The 13,985-nt window shown below is 43.7% G+C and overlaps 1 protein-coding gene across 4 annotated transcripts in view; it reads left to right on the forward strand.

Moving 5' to 3' along the window:
• The first annotated feature begins 5,130 nt into the window (after window positions 1-5,130).
• Window positions 5,131-13,985, forward strand: part of STEAP2 (STEAP2 metalloreductase) — a 33,647-nt gene continuing 24,792 nt past the window's right edge. Inside the window, exons 1-2 of one of the 4 annotated variants that reach the window (XM_066239827.1) lie at window positions 5,131-5,485; window positions 5,723-5,782. The gene's annotated coding sequence lies outside the window, so the exon portion shown is untranslated. Of the gene's footprint in view, window positions 5,486-5,518; window positions 5,645-5,722; window positions 5,783-13,985 lie in introns of those variants that run through there. The other 3 variants (XM_066239823.1, XM_066239826.1, XM_066239824.1) reach the window with 3 other exon arrangements.

Raw genomic sequence — 13,985 nt, forward strand, 5'->3', positions numbered from 1 at the left:
GACAGACCTCTGCATGCACCCCAACCGGGATCCACCCGGCAACCCACTAGGAAGCAATGCTCTGCTCATCTGGGGCCCTTGCTCTGTGACAACCAGAACCATTTTTTAGTGCTTGAGGCCATGGAGCCATCCTCAGCACCGGGGGCCAACATAGTTCTAATCTACCCATGGCTACAGGATGGGAGGAGAAGAGAGAGACAGAGTGACAGAGTCAGAGACAGAAACAGAAGCGAGGGGGTTAGAGGGGAGAAGCATATGTGCGCCTCACCTGTGTGCCCTGCTTGGGAGTCGAACTGGGACTTCCACACACCAGGCCGATGCTCTACCACTGAGCCAACCAGCCAGGGTCAAAAAAATACACATTTTAAATGTTTGATAGAAAACTAATATCAGAAATATGCCCTTTACTTATTACCCCAAAGAATAATTTGTTCAAAGCAGTGTTAGTTATAATAGTAAAAGAATCAGAAAATGTATTTTCCTAAAGTTTGGGGTTAAGAAAACTATTCTATATGTATGTTATGGGTATAGAATTAAGAACTATACATACCTCAACCATGATGACATGTGGAAATATGTTCATAAAACAATGTTAACTATAAAACACTTGTTTTGTACAGATATACATTGATATACTTTATTTAATAGAGTTATAAATATTTCTGACATTTTGTCCAAAGTCTATAAAATGTATGCATTCTTATAAATGTTAAAATATATGAATGTGGGTATTTATAATTGTTTCTATATAATTTGTTTTCAAACAAAATCTATTTTAAAAAAATTATAGGTATATTTATAAATCTATTAAAATATATGAATGTAGACCCTAGCCAGCTTGCTCAGTGGATAGAGCACCAGCCTAGTATATGGAGGTCCTGGGTTCAATTCTCAGGGTACATAGAAGAAGCGACCATCTGCTTCTCTTCCCCTTTGTTCCCCCTTCATTCCTCCTTCTCTGTCTCTTCCTCTCAGGCAGTCAGTGGCTCGATTGGTTTGAGCATCAGACCCAGGTGCTAAGGATAGCTCAGTTGATTCAAGCATTGGCTCCAGAAGAGAATTGCTGGGTGGATCCCAGTCAGGGCAAATGTGGGAGTCTGTCTCACTATCTCCACTCCTCTCGCTTATAAAAAAGAAAAAAAATACATGAATGTAGATCGATAATTAAAAGTAAGGTAATGTTAACAGAATTTTATGTTTATTCAATTCTTTGGTTTCAGAAAAGCAGTGTTCTACAAAAATGGTTTTATTTTATTAATAAGTATTGCTCTCAAAAAGCTTCAGTCCTCAAAACAAATTCGGATATTTATTGGAAATAGGTTAAATGTTTTTACTGTAGAAAGTTTGTCTTTATAACCTATTGATATGCATTGTGGCTCTCTAAAAAGAAATCTCTAAAATAATCCCTATTATTATTTATCTCAAAGTTATCTTCACCATGATGTATACTTATTTTACTTGTGTGCATCTTATTTATATTTGTTTGCTAATTTATCTTCCCAACGAAACTATAAATTCTACCAGGAAAGGTAAGTATATCTGGGTTCTTCACCATTGTTTCTCGTGCCCCAGTCAGGGCATACAGCAGAAGCTAAATCAATATATCCTAGTGAAAGACTACCGAAGAAGCATCTGGAAGGACTAGTGCTTGAAGTCACACATTTTGGCAACTACCACTCTGAAGTTATCAGTTATAGAATAATTGCAAAGAAGAAATCATGTTTACACCTCTAGGCCACTAGAGGTGCATTAATAAATAATTCTGTGGAGTCGATTACTACTTCAGGAAACTGAAGAAATTGCTCAGAGAGCACGTCGTGACCTGAAAAAATCTTGCGAAATCACTTTTACACTCAAATGCCACTGACAAGCAGGAGTAAACATTACAGTTACCATGAAATAAGGTCGAAAGACATCATGCTGTGCATTAATACCAACTGTTTTTTGGAACACATTTTACTCCCTGAGATAGTCCTCCAAGGATAGTTTCTGATTTTTATAGTTTAAGTATAAAATGCAACTATTTCTTCTGGAAACTACTCATTGATTCTCTTTTTTGATTTCACATACTACTTCCATTTTATATTTATTTATTTACTTATTTATTTATTTGGAGACAGAGAGAGGAAGAGAGAGAGAGATGAGATGCATCAACTTGTAACTGCATCACTTTAGTTCAGCAGTTCTCAACCTGTGGGTCGTGACCCCGGCGGGGGTCCAACGACCAAAACACAGGGGTCGCCTAAAGCCTTTCGCGACCCACAGGTTGAGAACTGCTGCTTTAGTTGTTCATAGATTGCTTCTCATTGGTGTCTTGACTGAGGAGTGGTTCCAGCTGAGCCAGTAACCCCATGCTCAAGCCAGTGACATTAAACTCAAGCCAGTGACCAATAAAATCATGTGGATAATCCCATGTTCAAACCAGCAACTCCATCCTAAAGCTGGTGAGTCCACTCTCAAGCCAGCAACATTTGGGTTTTGAACCTGAATCTCAGCATCCCAGGTCGATGCTCTATGCACTGTGCCACCACCAGTCAAGCATTTTTATTTTTGAATAGTCAGAGTCCATATTTAGACAACTTTTTTTTTTTTTCTGTATTTTTCCAAAGCCGGAAACGGGGAGAGACAGTCAGACAGACTCCCGCATGCGCCCAACCGGGATCCACCCGGCTCGCCCACCAGGGCAGACGCTCTGCCCACCAGGGGGCGATGCTCTGCCCCTCCGGGCTACGCTCTATTGTGACCAGAGCCACTCTAGCGCCTGAGGCAGAGGCCGAGGAGCTATCCCCAGCGCCCGGGGCCATCTTTGCTCCAGTGGAGCCTCGACTGCGGGAGGGGAAGAGAGAGACAGGAAGGAGAGGGGGAGGGGTGGAGAAGCAGATGGGCGCCTCTCCTGTGTGCCCTGGCCGGGAATCAAACCCGGGACTTCTGCACGCCAGGCCGACGCTCTATCACTGAGTCAACAGGCCAGGGCCATATTTAGATAATTTTTAAAAATAATTAAAATACATGGTTAACCTAAAAGTTTTATACAATAATTTATGGTTCTAGGATAATTAAAAAGTGGTATATTTTGTAATGATCCTTTGTGAAAATTTCAATGCTATTGATTTCTTTCATTTTTTTTTTTTTTTTTTTTTTTTTTTTAGCGAGAGAGACAGAGAGAGGGACAAACAGGAAGGAGAGAGATGAGAAGCATCAATTCTTTCGTACATGACCCGTTGCTCAAGCCAGCGACCTTCGGGCTCAAGCCAGCATCCATGGGGTCATGTCTATGATTCCACCTGAAACCAGCGACCACAAGCTCAAGCCAGCAACCTTGGGGTTTTGAACCTGGGTCCTCTGAGTCCCAGTCCAATGCTCTATCCACTGCACCACTACCTGGTCAGGCTATAACACTATTGTTTTTTAAAAGCTTCACTCTTTCATCAACTGCTAAGATTCATAAATTTCTTCCAATTGTCTTCCAGAAGTGCTAGGAAGAAAAAAAATAAAACAGATAGTTTCATTATTTGAGAGTAGTGTTGATGTGAAATAATAAAAACTGATACAGACTACAGCCCTGGCTAGATAGCTTGGTTAATTAGAGCATCATAGAGAAGCACAGAGGTTGCAGGTTTCATCCCTGATCAGGGCACATACAGGAACAGCTCGGTGTTCTTGTTGTCTCTCTCTCTCCCTTCCTCTCTCCCAGAAATCAATCACTAAATTTTTAATTAAAAAAAAAGAAACTTGCTTTTCTCCATGGGAATAATCATATTGAAGTATTGTACTAAGGAAAAAAAGATCAAATAAGCATTTCTCGTCTGTGAATTATGGATTTTGACAAGTAGATCTTATTTGCAAGAGTGCCTGGTTGGCGTTGAAGCTTTAGGTGTGAGACAACCACAGGATTCTGTGTTAGAGGAGAAATCGAAACAAAAATCAACACTTTCAAAAAATACAGAGAACTTACATATTCTCGTCTCCGGCACACAAACACACTCCCACCTACCAAGTTGTCTCTTCTGGTTTGTCCTGTTTACCTGGTCTCCTCATGTCTCATTTTCCAGATGAAATATAATTAATTTTTTTCCAGTTACCAAAATGGAAAGAATTTTACCAGCTGTCAATGCGCTATATCCTAACACATCAAGGAAAACTTAGCTTATGCCTAAACTTTAAATCTTAATAATGTTGGCACATGTCTAGTCAAACAAGAGATATATTTTCAAAGCAGCATTTACAAAGGTTAATCTGTTTATGGGCCTCAGAGGGGAAAGTTCAGTGTCCGGTGACCATCTAAGACCCCCTTCTTGGCTTCTACCCTGGTTAATAAACCACAGAGAGAGATAATCTTTAAACTTAATTTGTTGAAATGGAAATCCACTAACGTATAAAAAAATTCCCAAAATTTGAGAATTTTTCGCAAGTTGATCTTAAATTTGAGAATAAAGATCTGTTTCTTCTACTGACACCTACACAAAAGATAAAGGCTACCTGACTACTTGATAATCTGCAGGGGAAATGTTCATAAAATCCCAGAACGAAGGGTGCCTTTACAGCTCAAAGATCCCCCTGAACACTCAAGGTCACTGTGATCCCTGGGGTTTAAGAGGCTTTGTCAGGAACACAGGTCTCCTAACTCCCCCTACTTGACCTTCTTTTCCCCAACACCAAAGTTCCAGTGTAACCAGCTAGAGTGAGGGTCAAAGTCAACACACTGATCTCCAGTCCGCTGGCTGTGAGGGAGCTGTAAAATGTGATTCGCGAAAGGGCATTTCTGAGCATTTTATTCCCAAATCACTGTCCAGCCAAAGACGATTAGAAATAAGAGAAAGAACACTACTGGAGACTAGACAGGAAGTCAGAGTTGGAAAGAGGTATTTGGGGTTGGGCGTAATAAAAAGCAAAGTCTGGCGGGGACAGGCGACCACAAAGCACAAAAGCAGTGGAGTAGAAAAGCGACTCGATTTTTCTGAAGCTGTTTCAAAAGGTGTCCTGGGGAAGCCCTACAAGGAGGCAGAGGCCAGCAGATGTTCAGCTGCTCCCAGTTTGGGGGAAGGGGGTGCAGCGGCTGCACTGCTCGCCGCACTCGGCGCTCCCCAGCGCTCCAAGCCCTCGCCGGACTCCCAGAACTCCGCGACTCCTCCCCGCGCCCCACCGCTCTCCGTCCCGGTCCGCAGGGCCCTCCGGTCGGCGCTCCCCGGCCGGCCCGCGCCGGCCCCCTCCCGGGCGCAGCCCCCGGCAGCGCGTCACCACCCGGCCGGCCGCGGCGCGCGCCCCTCCCTCCACCTCCCCGGAGCCAGCTGGGGAGGCGGGGAAGCCGCGAGCGCCGCCGCCGCCGCCGCCGCAGCCGCCCTGCAGCCGCCGCTCGCAGGCGCGGTCGGTAGGCCCTAGCGCCCGGGCCGCCCCGGGGAGGCGCGCCGCCGCGGGAGACCTGGCACGCTGGCCTCTGCCCGGCGCGGAGGGCGCGGAGGGCGCGGAGGGTGCGGAGGGCGCGGAGGTGAGCGGGTCGGGGAAGGGCGTGGGATGAGGTGGCGGCCGCGGGGTGGAGGTCAAGATGCAGGCGGCGCCACGCGCTGCGTCCGTCCTCGCGGGATCCCGCGCTCTCTGCGGGCGTGTGTCCTGAGCTTGTAGGTTCCTGATCGCGTGGCAGCGCCAGGTGGGAAGGGTACGGAGGGGTGTGTCTGTTTATTACCGATTCCGATTTCGCCTCTTACTCCTCTGGGTCTTCCCCTAGCTCCTAGATAACCTGGCGGTCGGGCCCAGGAGAAAGGAGGCCAGAGCGACTTCGACCCAGGTAGGATGTGCCCAGAGGGAAGGGACGGGCGGTTTACCTTAGCCTCCCTGATAGCCTATCTAGCTACCACTTTGCGGGTGGATGCAGCATGATTCATTGAAAATCACACATCACTGCTTTGCGAACAAGGGAGTATTTCTAGTAGTCGTTTTGTTTATTACCCAATTATGTGACCGTGGTGTTTGTAGGCCGTTATAGGTATGTTAGGAAGTATTTTGCTCACAAAAATTAGAGGATATTTCTAAATGAATATGAAGCAATAAAAAAAAAAGAAGCACTCGCTGTTTTTTTAATAAAACAACATCAGAAAAGCAAATGACAAGTCAAAGTTTGATTATGCAAATGAGATGCAAAACCAACTTTCATTTAATTGGTGCAATTGCACTATACAAAAGGCTGAAAGTACTGGAGGATTGCACGTTCCCTGATTCCCTAATTTTTGTGAGCAGTATACATGTGGCTTCGTCTTTAAGTGTCCTAAATTAAAGTGAGCTCTGTGTTCAGCCTCAGCCAAAACTTGTTGAAAACTATGCCCTAAAAATCTTGCTCTTAAAATAGGGCAGAGAGATCAAGAGAATTTTTGTCAAGAGAATTCCATGTATATCTTTCCCACCCATTGGAGAAGAATTGGTGTCAGTTTTTACTCCTCAGGCAGTTCATTTTTTAGATGGAAAAACTTATTATGGGCCTTGGTTAATTATCACTTATCACTATGGGTGAAATGGAAAGAAATGGAATTGGAACTCATGCCCCTACCCCCACCCTAATGACTTTGATTATAGTCCAGGTAGCAGCCCCTCTACTGGGAGCCTTTTAAAATCAATCCAAACCATTTCTGCCATCCCCCACACACACACCCATATATTTCCTCCATCTTTATTATTTCTCTGCTGTTTTAATCTCCATTTATTTTTTCGTTCTCTAGGTTAAGTTTTCTACTCTGCATCTCTCCCTCTGTTGTTTCAAAAATTAAAGCTAGCCTGACCAGGTGATGGTGCAGTTGATAGGGTGTAGACCTGGAACACTGAGGACCCAGGTTGGAAACCCTGAGGTCGCCAGCTTGAGCAGGGGCTCATCTGGCTAGAGCACAGGCTCACCGGCTTGAGCACGAGTTGCCTACTTGAATGTGGGACCGTAGATATGACTCCATGGTCGCTGGCTTGCAGCTCAGGTTTGCCCGCTAAGCTGGAGCCTCTCCCCACATCAAGGCACATATGAGAAAGCAATCAATGAATAACTAAAGTGCTGCAATTACAAGTTGATGCTTCTCCCTTCCTGTGTGTCCTTGTCTCACTCTTTCTCTTTCTTGCTAAAAATAAGTAAATTAAAATTACCCATTCCAGATATTTTTCAGAGTATGTATTTAGAAACAGTTTGCAGTTACTTTCTCATAGCTAGTCAGTCTTTTTTTTAGGGGGGGGGAATGAGACAATATCAATAATGATAAATTGAGTGAATTTTGCAAAAAAGGAAATGAAAAGCTGTATCCAAGGCACTTTTTATTGCACTGATGACATTTAAAATATGCTTGTAGTGAGCGAGCAAGTTATATTTTAATACAGAAAAGTAGCATAGATAAAAGCAAACAAATGTTTAAAGAAAGGATCATAAATGAGTTACAAAAGTGAGAAAGAAGGCACACTAGGTGTTTGAGAAACTGGGACTTCAGGACCCAACCAGGACATACATTTATTCTGTACTCAGCCAGTAACCATGACATTGACACATCACTTCTCCCCGTTGGGCCTAAGTGTCCTGATCAGCAAAAAAGAGGGATCTTACCTAGAGAACTATTACATCTCTTTTGGTCCTGGCATTTTTGATGCATTCAACAACAAAGAATATTCATTGGATTCTTATTTACTATGTGCCAGGCATTGTGCAGTCAGTGATGGACAAGATAAACCTGGTTCTGCTCTCAGGGAGCTTTTTGTCTTGTGGGAGAAATTATAGTGAGGAAAGAAACAATTGTGTGAGATAATTACAAAGGAAACGTAAGAGCTGAAAGGAAAACAAAACACAACTGAAGTGACTCATTCTATTCAAGAGATATAACAGCATGTGCAGACTTCCCAACAAGGGACTGAGTTTGGTCTTTTCCACTTCCAGAAAAGGAAGCCGTGTTTGAGCCATAGAGAATAACAGTCATACAGGATGGGTTTGAGAGGTGTACAAGGGCTCTCGAGCTCATGCTCATGTAGGGCCTTTTCGGTCATGGTCAAGGAAGGTAGCTTTAGTTTTTAAGTGCCACAGAAAACCATTGATTTTTTTTTTTTTTTTTTTTTTTTACAGAGACAGAGAGAGAGTCAGAGAGAGGGATAGATAGGGACAGACAGGTACGGGGAAATGAGAAGCATCAATCATTAGTTTTTCGTTGCGCATTGCAACACTTTAGTTGTTCATTGATTGCTTTCTCATATGTGCCTTGACTGTGGGACTACAGCAGACCGAGTAACGCCTTGCTCAAGCCAGCGACCTTGGGTCCAAGCTGGTGAGCTTTTCCTCAAACCAGATGAGCCCGCGCTCAAGCTGGCAACCTTGGGGTCTCGAACCTGGGTCCTTGGCATCCCAGTCCGACGCTCTATCCACTGTGCCACTGCCTGGTCAGGTGAAAACCATTGAATTTTAAGATGAGGAGAGACATCATCTTATTTACATTTTAAAATGATCTTAGTTGCTATGTGAAAAATTATCTGGAAAGAGGCTATGGAGAAAATAGATCCATTAGGAAGTGCTTCCAGAGTTTAGATGACAGATGATGTATATTTGGATTAAAATGGTGTTGGTAGAGAGTGGTTTAAGAAATATTTTGGGCCCTGGTGGGATTGCTTAGTGGATAGAGTGTCAGGCTGGTGTATAGATGTGCCGGGTTTGATTCCTGGTCAGGGCACACAGGAGAAGCAACCATCTGCTTCTCTCCCTCTTTCTCTCCTCTCCCCCTTCCTTCCCTCTTCCCCTCCCACAGCCAGTGGCTTGATTGATTCAAGTGTTTCCTGGGGCACTGAAGATAGCTCCCTTGGTCCCAGTGCCTCAGCCTCAGGCACTAAAAATAGCTCAATTGATTTGAGCATCTGCTGGGGGGGCCACATGCAGGAGTCTGTCTCACTGTCTACCCCCCACACCTTAAAAAAAAGAAAGAAATATTTTGGACAACAGGTGTTGGTGTGAATTTTATGTCAAGGGTGAGGGAAAGCAAGGACTCATGAATGACTCCCAGATTTTTGACTTGAGCAACTTGTGAATAATTGTACCATTTACTGCAATGAGAAAATTTTTATGAGTGGGAATAGGTCTGGATGGAAAACAAGTTCCATTTTGAGCCTATTGACTGAGAGCTGTCTCTAAGGGAATCTTTACCACAGCCCCTTGTAAGGAGGAAAGTGGTGGTCTCCAGAGTGGACAGACTGTTCTTTGATAGCTGAAGGTGGTGAAGCTAATGAGCTCCATTGTCTGATTTTTCTTCAGTAAAATCAGACAGAAAATGGGTAGCTGGGTCTTCTAGGACTAGGATATTGCCAGTGGATGTGATGAAAAGCAAGAGTTGTCCTAGTCTATTCAGGAAGCTATAATGGAATACCAACAACAAGCATTTATCTCTCACAGTTCTGGAGACTGGGAAGTCCAAGATCAAGGCACCAGAAGATTCAGTATCTGGTGCGAGCGTCCTCCCTGGTTCCTAGACTGCCATCCACTTGCTGTGTCCTCACAGGGCAGAAGGGGAGAGAAAGCTCTCTGTTTTCTAACGGCACTGTTTCTATTCATTAAGGTTCCACTCTCATGATCTCACAACCTACAAAAGGCCACATCTTCAAATGCCTTCACGGTGGGAGTTAGAATTTCAGCATATGAATTGGGGGGGGGGATACAAACATTTAGTCCATAACAAGAGTCATTCACTTGACCAGGCAGTGGCGCAGTAGATAGAGCATCAGACTGGGACACAGAGGTCCCAGGTTCGAAACCCCAAGGTTTGCCAACTTGAGCGCAGGCTCACCAGTTGAGCACGGGGTCACCAGCTTGAGCATGGGATCATCCCATGGTCACTGGCTTGAGCCCAAAGGTTGCTAGCTTGAGCAAAGGGGTCACTCACTCTGCTATAGCCCGCCCCCCAGTCAAGGCACTTATGAAAAAGCAATTGATGAACAATTAAGGTGCCGCAATGAGAAATTGATGCTTCTCATCTCTCGCCCTTCCTGTCTGTCTGTCCCTAGCTGTCCCTCTCTCTGACTCTCTGTGTCTCTGTCAAAAAAAAAAAGTCATTTTTTTAAGCAAGTGAAGATAAAGATACACTATAGAGTCTCAGCTGGGTAAAGGGAAACAAGAAGTATGTCAGTGGAGAGAAAATATTGTGTCAATGAATCAGATGTCGTCTGCTGTTTAACAGTCTGAATATTTGACTAAGACTATTGGAAGGCTAGGAAATAATGTTCGGAGATACCAGAAAGTAAGTCTCTGAGATGGATTAGAGGCAAAGGTTCATTGCCTTTGATGGATAAGTAAACAAGAGGCCATGGGATTGAGTGTTTCATCCATGTAGATGATGAAGTACTGGAGAAGGATGACAACTGTTGGCAAAGAGGAAGACTATGCATGTACTGGGGGCATAGTCGCCAGCGATAAAAAATAAGCTAACGTCAGTAGATGACATCAGTGAGTATCGGAGATGTTATTATGAGGTGCCACGAGCCTCAAGGGAGCCGGGTGTTTCCAGGAGAGAAAAAGAAGAGAGGGCTAGATGTGGCCTTGCAAAGTTAAAAATTCATCTACTCCTTCTCATGACCCTGGAGAATTATATTTTCTTGATAGCATATGCAAATCAGCAAGTTGTGAATGTCATCAAGATCTCTGAGGACAGAGTTGTCACAGGGCTGTAAAGTACAGCATAGGCAATATAGTAAATGATATTGTAATAACTATGAATGGCCCAGGTGAGTGCTTAAAAAATCAGGGGACCACTTTGTAAAGTCTATGACTGTATAAGCACTGTGCTGTATACCCTAAGCTAATACAAAATAGTATTGAATGTAAACTATAATTGAAAAATGAAAAGACATCTCTGAGGACAGCTCTTTCAGAGTTACTGTCATCTAGTAATTATGCCCTAGATGTTTACATGTGAAACAAATTAGGTTCCATATTTCAAGATTAATAAGCACCACATTTGTCATTTTGGCCAGAGGAATGTCAAGAAATCTTTCTAAAATGAAAATCTTAGGAGGCTATGTAGATGAGTGTAATTAGACTCTCTTACCTTGATAATATGCTTCAAGTACTAAATGCATACAGGGAGTCAAATATCGACTCAGGAAGACTGTCACCTTGGTATTTAAAGAAGCCTGTGTGCTGCCTAAATCACACTTTTAGATTAAGCTTATAAAGTTGAAGTGTCATAGTGTTAAATATAAGACAGTGATATTACCATTATTATATAGCTTTCAGACTTGGAAACAAAAGAATTTTAGTGTTGGAAAGGACCACAGGAGTCAAATACAACCTCTTCCTTTTCCACTATACAAAGGAAACAGACTCAAAAAACAGGTTGATTTCAGAAGCCTAGACCTGTCCTTTTCTGAACACCACACAGACAAAACTTCCATAATTGCCACAGTAGTCTTCTCAATTATTTCATTAGTTATTACCTGTGAATAACATCAAAGGAAAAGGTTACAGGACTACTGTAATGCCAATGGCCGAGGCACTGTTCACATTGGAGGCAGGTTCGCATGGGATTCTGGCAGATGGTAGAAAAACTGCAGAATCGGAAGGGTTGGGCTGTTCCATTTAATAAAGTCTCACAATGGTGGACAGGCACACAGGCAAGGGAAACTGCCTCTCACAGTGGCCGGCAGGAAATCTGCCATCCGCAACCTCCCATCTGTCCCGCGCACGAGCACCCACACCCTTATATAGGCTGTGCACACATGCCTCTGCCACGTGCTCATGCACTAATCAAGCAAAGTGCTTGCAGCTGGTAACCAACGAGCAAGCCTAACACAGCTGCCCCACAACTAGTCAAAGTGTGGCCCATGGACCAGGATCACAGGCATCCCCTGGGAGCCTGAGGGAACTGCTCAATCTCCAGCCTCGGTCCAGACCAAGAGAATCAGAATGTGCCTTTTAACAAGAGTCAGGTGATCACGTTAATGTTAAAATTTGAGAGGTGCTATTCCAAGGCCAGCCTGTCCACGTGGAAACTCTCCTGTGCTCAGGTCAGCGGAACTTGTGATGTCCAGAGAACTGAGGAGTCCCTTATCTGGTCAGATGGAGGGAAGGGACACCTCACTGGAACATTCAGAATTTCCAATGTTGTGAAACAATAGGAACAAAGTATGCTGTGCAGTGGGGATGACACATTTTAAGGAACAGCTCTGCCCTTTCCAGAAAGTGAAGAGAGGAAATTACAAAACAGTGAGTGGACTATGGAGACCGTTACTGCCCCAGTGGGAAAGGGAAGGGACTGCGTGCCAATTCCTCACCTCCCCCCGTCACGGCAACTGTTATTCTCCCTCCAGTGTTCTTTTTCTGATTAAAAATGTGGACCCTGAGAAAGAAAATACTTACGGGAAAGGGCTCCCAGTGGCTTAACTGGGCTCAAATTGAAAAACAAAAGAAACAGCCTAGCAGACAATTACTACCGAGGGGGCCTCTCCTGCAAACTACCCTTCAAGGAGAAGCCTGCACTGAACTGCCTGCCTGCTGTGTTCCTGCCGTGTGAGCCAGGCTTTCCTTATAAAGCAGTTCCTGGAATCCTATTTCGACCAATAGAATGGAGGCTTTCCCCGTCCATTTGGAACTGCACAGCTGTATCCCATCAGCTTCTTCATGACCAATCAGAGTGGTTCCATTCTGACCAATCAGGACAGTGTCTTTGGAGCAATCAAACTGCGAGGATTTGGGGTCCACGTTTGCATGAAGATAGACCAATAAGGGCCCAAGAGTGGAGACTTCTGTCTATATAATTCAGCTCCCCTCTGATTCTGAGAATGCTCTTTCCCTTTCCGCCAATGAGCACAGCTGAGCAGCGCAGCGCAGCAGGCCAGAACAGGCTGGCACAGTATGGGGCAGGCTAGCACAGGGCAAAGCCGACCAGCCAGAGCAGAGTTGTCTAACTGGAGACGGTTCTAATTGGAGTGTCCGCACCTAGCCAAATGCCTAGTGGATAGAGCTGAATATGATATTAGATGAGTGAATGGTTGGGGATGGATGGATGGATGGATGGATGGATGGATGGACGGACGGATGGACGGACCAACGGGTAGGTGGATGGATGGATGAATTATCATTATAATCTTGGGTTATGGACTGATTTCTTAATTGATGATAACCACCAGAGAGCCCTAAAGTTCATAGCACCCACTGGGCATTGATGCCATATGTAACCTGTTTTGTGGTATGCATAGAAATTAGGGAAATGGGTTTGTGTAGAAGCTAGATTGTCAGGTCTTACATAGAATTTTTTTTTAATTTACAAGTGACTTAACTGCAATGCAAAAACATTATATTTGCTAGCCGATAAACAAATATTTTTATATCAAAGTACCATCTGCAACAAGGTTATCAGATGAGGAAGTTATTGCAGTCATGTTATGACCCACTACTGCCAGCTTTATTTTAGACATACCCCTCAATCATGTTAACTTGCAGGGTTATGAAATCCTGAGTATGGACAAGGGCACATGGCTCTGGTTGGCATAGCTGGATGGAGGGATAGGTATAGCCTTCTCTGCTGTCCTATACACAGGGGAGAAATGCGTGGGAAGTACATGGGGAGGGTGTTGCTTTAATTTATTGGAGAGGATCCTAAAATTCTATTAACTAAAATCCTTGGAAATACATTTTTAAAATTAAATTTATAAACCTAAATTTAACCAGAAAGCTTTTTTATTGAAAATCTTCCTACTATGAATTAGACTGCTTTCCTGCCCTAGTAATTGTGATGTATTATAATAAACATATAAAGTTTTGTTTTGATGATCTGGGACATAGAAATGTCATAAAATCATACCTATATATGTGGAATACATACTGAGCCTAGGAAATATCTTAGAAATTACTGGTTATTTTGAAATTGTCTCATTAAATTTCTGATTGTTTGAAGAGTCTGGAAAGCTTATAGTCAGGCTCTAGATAGAATGCTATCATATTTCTTTTCTGAAAATCCTTTGGTTTATTCTGTAAAACATGAACACAAAACACACTCAGA

The sequence above is a fragment of the Saccopteryx bilineata genome, chromosome 7 (genome assembly GCF_036850765.1).
Source record: "Saccopteryx bilineata isolate mSacBil1 chromosome 7, mSacBil1_pri_phased_curated, whole genome shotgun sequence".
NCBI lineage: Eukaryota > Metazoa > Chordata > Mammalia > Chiroptera > Emballonuridae > Saccopteryx > Saccopteryx bilineata.